Source organism: Scylla paramamosain, chromosome 23 (assembly GCF_035594125.1).
Source record: "Scylla paramamosain isolate STU-SP2022 chromosome 23, ASM3559412v1, whole genome shotgun sequence".
NCBI classification, from domain to species: Eukaryota; Metazoa; Arthropoda; class Malacostraca; order Decapoda; family Portunidae; genus Scylla; species Scylla paramamosain.
In genome coordinates, this window is record NC_087173.1 from 10,600,486 (window position 1) to 10,608,621 (window position 8,136).

Here is an 8,136-nt window from a genome sequence, read left to right on the forward strand (position 1 = left end):
ATATAACTTTTTTTTTTTTCACTCAGGAAAATGAAGGAATGACAGAAAAGTGTGAAGAATTTTGGAAATCAAGAAAACATTGCATTACCTGCCATTGGGATTAATGTTAACTTAGTGTGTAAAGATGTAAAATAAACTTGTTATAATATAGGAAATAAGTTAAACTAAATAACAGTAAACATTAAAAACTACTACACACTATTAAAAAGAAGAAATGTATATCTGAGCGTGTGGTAAGCCAAGAGTATCTTGGCGGGTATGCTTCAGGACATCACTCAGCAACCCCGGTCACGACGTGTCCAGTTTATGACACATGAATTGAAAACATTTCGTAAGAGGGGTAAAAAGCCTAATGCGGCATGTTAAATTGGGTAACAAATTAAAGAAAGTTTGCGAACCAGTGGGTTAGGGAAATAGAGAACTGATTTATCATGTTTCCTCATTGCCACAGTCCACACACACGTTCTCATAAGTAACAGTATAATGATCAGATATTGTGCACGTTAATTTTGTTTTCTTCCATGTCACAAATCACACGTTTTCTGTCTTTTTTTTTCCTGTTCCCTTTACGTAAAAATTCACTCAGTCTCTGTGGGAGAAAGTTTTAGCCTGAGGAAAGGGAGAGAAAGAGAGAACAAACATTTCCTCATATAGATTTAAGACGGATGTTTCTCTCTACACAGACACACACAGTAACACCTACACACTCATGACCATCACTACCACCACCTCCAGCAGACATCCACACACTAACCTCTTGATTGTTTTCATATTTTTCGCCTGCTACACGCCAGTCGAGGTATCTGGCATCTGCACTCTTAGGTTGCCGCGACATGGCAGCAACTGGCACGCTGCACGCTGCACGCTGCATCACACCCTGGGGGTGTAATGAAAAATTCGATTACGTTTGTGTTTGGTTTTCCAGTTTTCGTGTTTCCTTTTCAGTTTCCCGTTGATTTCTGGGTGTTTATTTGAAGTCTCTCTCTCTCTCTCTCTCTCTCTCTCTCTCTCTCTCTCTCTCTCTCTCTCTCTCTCTCTCTCTCTCTCTCTCTCTCTCTCTCTCTATTTCAGTGCATTTGTAATATCTTTGTTTTAAGGTAAATTAATTATTCATACACACACACACACACACACACACACACACACACACGGCGAGACAAATGGGCGAGCCTCTTAATGTGTAGCCCCTGTTCACCTGGCAGCAGGTAGGTACGGGATTTAACCCGAGGGATTGTGGTCTCACTTTCCCGGTGGTGTGCGAGTGGTCTCAGTCTTACCCAAAGATCGGTCACTATGAGCTCTGAGCTCTTTCCGTAGGGTAACAGCCGGTTGGGTAACCAGTAGACGACCGTAGGTAAATGACACACACACACACACACACACACACACACACACACACACACACACACACACACACACTGCATTCATAATATTGCATGCAGCAGTCATCCAAATTTCCTTTGGCATGTAAGTGTGTGTGTATGTGTGTGTTTTCACAAACAGGGAATACAGGGGATGAGGAGTATTCCTTATGAGGCGAGATTGAAGCTGTTAAATTTACATTTAGAGAGATGTAGGTTAAGAAGGGACCTGATAGAAGTCTTTAAGTGGTATAAGGGTTATAACAAGGAGGACGTAAACAAAATTCTTAGGATCAACAACCAGGAAAGAACAAGAAGTAACGGGTTCAAGATGGAAAAAATTAGGTTTAAGAGAGAGATAGGAAGAAATTGGTTCTCAAATAGAGTGGTAGATGAATGGAACGGACTCAGTAATCATGTTGTTAGTGCTAAGACATTAGGGAGCTTTAAGAGAAGATTAGGCGGGTTTATGGATGGGGATGATAGGTGGAAATAGGTAGGTATATTTTATACAGGGACTGCCACGTGTAGGCCTGATGGCTTCTTACAGCTTCCACTATTTCTTATGTTCCTATATTCTTGTGTTCCCACGTGCCCTCCCTTATACCCTCTATGAATACCACTGTTTATTTTCAACACTGGCATAAGAATAAATAAATACATAAAACAGGTTGGTAAGGTCCTTACTGTTCTGCATAAGACGTGTTACGGTGTTGGTACATAAGACTTATTTCTGGTGCATTAACTTCTCACTGGTCAGTTATATGAGTATGTTTTTTTTTTTTTTTTTTTTTTTAGGGTACGTGTTTTTAGGGTAGTGTTCTTGTATGTTTTTAATGTTTTTATTGTACTTTGTGTGTGTGTGTGTGTGTGTGTGTGTGTGTGTGTTTAGCATACGTTCTTTTTTTTAAGTATTTTTAGTGTTTTTAGTGTATTTTTTGTATTTTAATGTAAGTTTTTAGTGTTTTGATGTAGGTTTTTGTGTTTTTAGTGTAAGTTTTAAGTGTTTCCGTGTACGTTTTAGTGTTTTAATGTACGTTTTTAGTGTTTGGTGTACATTTTTGCTTTTAGGGTAACTTTTTAGTGTTTTGGTGTGTTTTGTGATTCTAGTGTACGTTTTTTGTTTCTAGTGTACGTTTTTAGTCTATTACGTATACGTTTTTAGTATTTTTGGTGTGCGTCTGTGTTTTTAATGTACGTGTTTTTTAGTATTTTTGGTGTACGTTTTTTGGGGTTTTTGTGTACGTTTTTTAATGTTTTCGGTGTACGTTTTCAGTATTTTAAGTGTTTTTTTTTTATTATGCGTTTTTAATGTACGTGTTTTAGTGCACCAATGTTCGTTCTGATCAACAAGATAAATATTCCACCCGCGGATCGGTAAGATCATTGCAACACACTCTCAGCAGCTCAAACATCCGTCACGACAATCTTGAACAGACTCTGGTGGAAGTTACCGTAGTTTTTAAGGGTAACTGTATTATTCTCGCGATGGTTTAGCAATAACTGTGCATCGCCAATAGGGAGACGTCCATGAAGAACTTATTACCAATTTCCACGGCTTTTGCAAATGGTTCTTACGTGAGAGCGCAGCGTTTACGAATACTGAATTACTGATCCTGCTGAATGATTTATTTATTGTTTTTTATACAAGAGGGACATTGGCCTAGGGCAACAAAAAGGAAGAAAAAAGGCCTACTGAAGTGCCAGTACCTAAGGAGAAAGCCAAGAGGACTTGGAGGAGAGGAGGGGACGGAGAAAAATAACGACAAAAACACACACCTAAGAATAAATAAATAAATAAACGATGGGCCAACTGAACAATAAACTTCTCTAAATCTAGGATTTTCTTTTGGCTATTCTATTTTAGGACTGACATCTCCAAAGTTTTTTTTTTTCTTTTTTCTTGTTTTTGGTGCCCTTGGCCAAATCCCCTCTTGCGTAAAACAAGAATTGTCATAACTGTTTTCTTTTCTATTAACAAGATAATAAAAAACTACTCACTGCGGAAGGCGTCAAATTAATAATGCAAAAGAAGGAATTGTTATCAGGGATGTTGTGTCTAATATGGTTGAGTTGAAACCTTGAGACAGGTCACAAGATTTTTCTCGCCTCGTTCATAAATTACAGCATGATATTTTTTCTTTGATTGCTGTTAACAAGCCAACACTTAGGCTGTTTCACTCTGGTTGGGACGCTACGCAAGCCATGGACGCACGCGAGCGATTGCTTTGCTCGTATTCACACTCGAAGCTACTACGTCTGCTAATAATTTTCACACCAAGAGCCACTTTTACACTCAATCTCTTAGTTGCAACGATGGGAGACTGTATTCTGTGGTCCCAAAAGGAGGAGGAGGAGGAGGAGGAGGAGCTACCAATGCTGACTGTAGCCATGAACTGAAAAGAAAAATAGAAGAAGGTACAAGAAATAAATAAAGGTCAGAGTTTGATGAATGTCACCATCTCGTTCAAGACCTGAAAATTGAAAGTAATATTTTTACTATATATTTCAGATTGTCTCCTGCGCAGTTCAGTGAAGCCCTCTCACTCATAGAACAAGACATCAAGAAGCAACCGACTATACGTAGATGTAGCACGGGATGGCTGGGCGCGAATCCCAGTGACCATTGCACACGCACGAGCAAAGCTGTGCAGGTGTCCTACAAAATCGCTCTCGTCATCGAAATTGCTCCGGAGAACATATTCGACACTTGTAAATTCGATGATATTTTAAATATTCAGTAGATTCTTAACTTCTGTAAAGTTATATTGACAATTACTACTGTTGTGTTGTCTGTGGCATACTCGTATGTTATGATGAAAATGGAGCAAGTAAACATGAGGAGTGTGATAACAGACCACCAAAATCAACTCCATGTGCAAGTGTCTTATCACATAATTTTATACTCATAGATTTCATGTTTTATGAACATCTGTGCCAAACGTCTTGCGGTCTCCTCACTCTCTCACCACGACTGTTTTTCAAGGTCACAGAGATAGTAAGCCAAGTTCACAAGTGTTTTTCCTGTTAATAATGTAAAAATCTTGTTAATATATCAGTAGAACAATAAAACACTCTTAAAACTACTTTTGAAAGTGGAGAAGCGGGCAGAAGTGTTTCAGAATATGGTCCCAAATTACATGAGCAATCCTTGAGATTTTTACCGAGCAGAAATAATCAATACAACTGCAGACACTACGGGATTTAGGTTATTCGATCCATCACTCCAGGCTTATACTGTCAATGGTATTTTTTTTTCAAAAATTACACTAAAACTGGCACGCGATACAGACTCGTCTTTTGAAACACTTCTGCGCCGCACCTCCACCACTTCCAAAAGGCTCTGCTTTGTTATACTGGTTTTTAAGGTTTTTTACAGTTTTACAGAGCGACAGATTAACAAGATTTGTACATTATTAACGGAAGAAACACTCTTGAAATCCTGCCTAATCTGTGACCTCTGGAAACAGTCGTGTTGAAAGTGCGTAACGTTTCTAATACGAGCCTAGATTTGTAAAAACTCTTAGCATTTGTGTATAGTGACTGAAAATACAAACGAGTGTTTGCCTTCCGTCTCAAGTTCTTATATCTTGTGGTGTGGCCGTAGGCTGTGAAAACTTTCGAGACCATGACAAATCAGCCCTCCCCCCCCTTCTCTCTCTCTCTCTCTCTCTCTCTCTCTCTCTGTGTTCCGGTCACGTGTTTACCTGACGAACAATGGTCAGGGATGTAAGGGGAGGGAAGGGGAGGAGAGTAGCAAGGAGAGACAGGGAGAGGGAATAACAGGAAAGGCATGAGAGGGAGGGGAGAGAAGAAGAGGGGAGGAGAGGAGAGGAGATTAGAGGGGAGGAAATGGACGGGATGTTATGTCACAAGCAAGCAGGGAGGGAAGGAGGGGAGGGAGGAGAAAGACAAGATGAAAGGAATGGGAGAAGAGAGGGAGGACAAGAGGAAAGGGGAGATCAAGGGGAGGACAGGAGGAAATGAAGGGGAGGAAAGGGAAGGACATGAGGAAAAGAAGGGGAGGAGATGAGGAGACAGAAGGCAATGGAAGAGAGGGAATAGACAGGCAAGAAAGGGAGGAAGGGGAGGAAGGGGTGGGAAGGGAACGTGAGAGACAGAGAGAGAGAAGACAAGCATAAAGAGGTTATTTGCATCTCCTTGAAATGTTACTATATGGTTTATTGCAACACAATCATCATCATCACGAGCACACACACACACACACACACACACACACACACACACACTCTCTCTCTCTCTCTCTCTCATCACCATTCAAATTTCATTCTATTGCCGACCCTCTCAATCCATCTTCATGCTTCATCTCTCTCTCTCTCTCTCTCTCTCTCTCTCTCTCTCTCTCTCTCTCTCTCTCTCTCTCTCTCTCTCTCCAACACTCAGACCTCTTCATTAATCATTTTATTTCCTCTATTCCTTCTTTCCTCCATTATGTCAATCACAGAGAAGGAGGAAGAGGAAGAGGAGGAGGAGGAGATGAATACCCCCGAAGATCCTCTGTCCATTATCTCCCATCACAACACTTGATGGTCATTCCTCCTCCTTCTCTTACTCCGAATGAATTAAAGATATAAAGACGTCCTCTCCTCTCTCCTTTTAATCCTCACAGTCACTATATACCACTGCTAAAATCTTTATATAAAATTCAAATCTCCTCCCCTCCCCCTCCAAGATTTTCCAAGAGAGGGAGAGAACATCGAATGAATTAAGACAGAAAGACCTCTTCTTTTACCTTCACCGTCATCAAGGTCATCACACACCACTGCTGAAACTACAGCTTAAAACTCAAACCTCCTCCCTTTCCCAAGATTTTTCACAAGTCAGGCAACGCTCTTTCTCTGTGCCACTTCTTCCTGCCAACAGTGCCACCTCATCCTGTCATCTCCCATCTGGTTTCCCTTCAACGCGCAACTAAAATCCTGCAGTGCTCTCAGTCTCATTCTTCCAACTGATATCTCCTGTAAGCCTTTCTTTCTTCTTCTGCTGGTCTCCCTCAACGCTTTCAGTCCTATTCCATCTGCTATCTCCTAAGACCATCTCTTCTCATGGTTTCCAGTGCACGTCTTACAATCTTTTAGTGCTTTCAGTATGAGGCTAGGCCAGTATCCAGAAATGCTTCACTCTCACACCACGACTATTTTCAAAGGCCGCAGAGGTGATTAGCCAGGTTCTCAAAAATGTTTCTCCTGTTAATAATATAAAAATCCTAATTTGTCACTGGTCATAAAAACACCCTAAAAACCAGAGTAATTTTAGCTAGAGCCTTTTGAAAATAGTGGAGGTATGGCGGTTTTAGAATATGGACTCATTATTTTTCCATCTGCTACCTCGTGCAACTTTCTCCTCCTTTCTTTATATCTTCGAGTTTGTCTTCTCTTACTCCCATGCCGATCTTATTTCCTAATTATTCTCACCGAAAACACAACAAATGTCTTTCTTACACTTCATCAATACATTTTTCTATGATTTAATCGAGTTTTCAGGATTCTATTACAGTGTTTCTTCTAACACTATTCGGTAATTTCTTGTAGTGTGTCCATTTCTTTTAGCTCTATTGTTCCGTTTTCTTTAGTTTTCTCTCGTCATATTTTTCTTCTAGGACGCGCCTGGGGTTCTGCAAGGTAATGGAACTGTGAATGGTACCAGAGAGAGAGAGAGAGAGAGAGAGAGAGAGAGAGAGAGAGAGAGAGAGAGAGAGAGGCTGTTATTTTTTTTTCATGCCCAAAGTAGGAAGGAAAGGCAGACAAGAACAAAAAGAATGAGGAAAATGAGGAAGAAAAGAATAAAACGAGTGAAAGAGAAGGAAAAATTCTGAACTCTCTCTCTCTCTCTCTCTCTCTCTCTCTCTCTCTCTCTCTCTCTCTCTCTCTCTTCCTGCTTGCAACACACACACACACACACACACACACACACACATCATTTCCTGTGCCTGTGTGCGTGTCTGGAACGAATGTACACATCCCAAGGTCATGCACGCAGTGTCCTGAGGATACACGAGAGGTGGGGTAACACGTGCACTACATTCCCCCAACCCCCATTCACAGTGACAAGACGTGTGTGTGTGTGTGTGTGTGTGTGTGTGTGTTACTGCTGCTGCACAATAACAACAAGAAAACAACTAAAACTGCTTTTACTACTACTACTACTACTACTACTACTACTACTACTACTACTACTATTTTTACTGTAATTCCCGTTCCTTGATGATGTTAACAACAACAACAACAACAACAACAACAACAACAATAATAATAATAATAATAATAATAATAATAATAATAATAATAATAATAATAATAACAATAATAATAATATACAATACCTGAGCCATTATTCACAAAAGACTCACTGTAATTCTCTCTCATGATTATATTCGCCATCAGGTTCACTCACTCATCACTACCTACTCACCATCCTTCATCCCTCACCCCTTTAATTACCACCCATATAACCCACAGGTCATCACCACATCACCATCACCACATCACTCACAATCACCACTCTCATCACCTAAATAACTCATAGATCACCACCACAACACCATCACCACACTATCACCACCCAGATAACACATTTGTCACCACCATAACATCACCAGCCACCCCCTGACTGTTCAGCGGCAATAGTCATCGTCACCACCCTCACCCCCAACACCATCAGCACCACCTCATCAGTCATCCATCACTTCCTGCCATCAATGACCTGCCCTTCAATCCACAACACAAGTCACATGACAAACTACATGGAACTGAAA

At 40.5% G+C, this 8,136-nt stretch overlaps 1 protein-coding gene across 1 annotated transcript in view; it reads right to left on the minus strand.

Moving 5' to 3' along the window:
- The window catches only part of LOC135112154 (sodium-coupled monocarboxylate transporter 2-like), a 31,805-nt gene extending 31,051 nt beyond the window's left edge, over positions 1–754 (minus strand). Inside the window, exon 1 of the mRNA XM_064026228.1 lies at positions 704–754. The gene's annotated coding sequence lies outside the window, so the exon portion shown is untranslated. The remainder of the gene's footprint in view (positions 1–703) is intronic.
- Between the last annotated feature and the right edge of the window lie 7,382 nt (positions 755–8,136).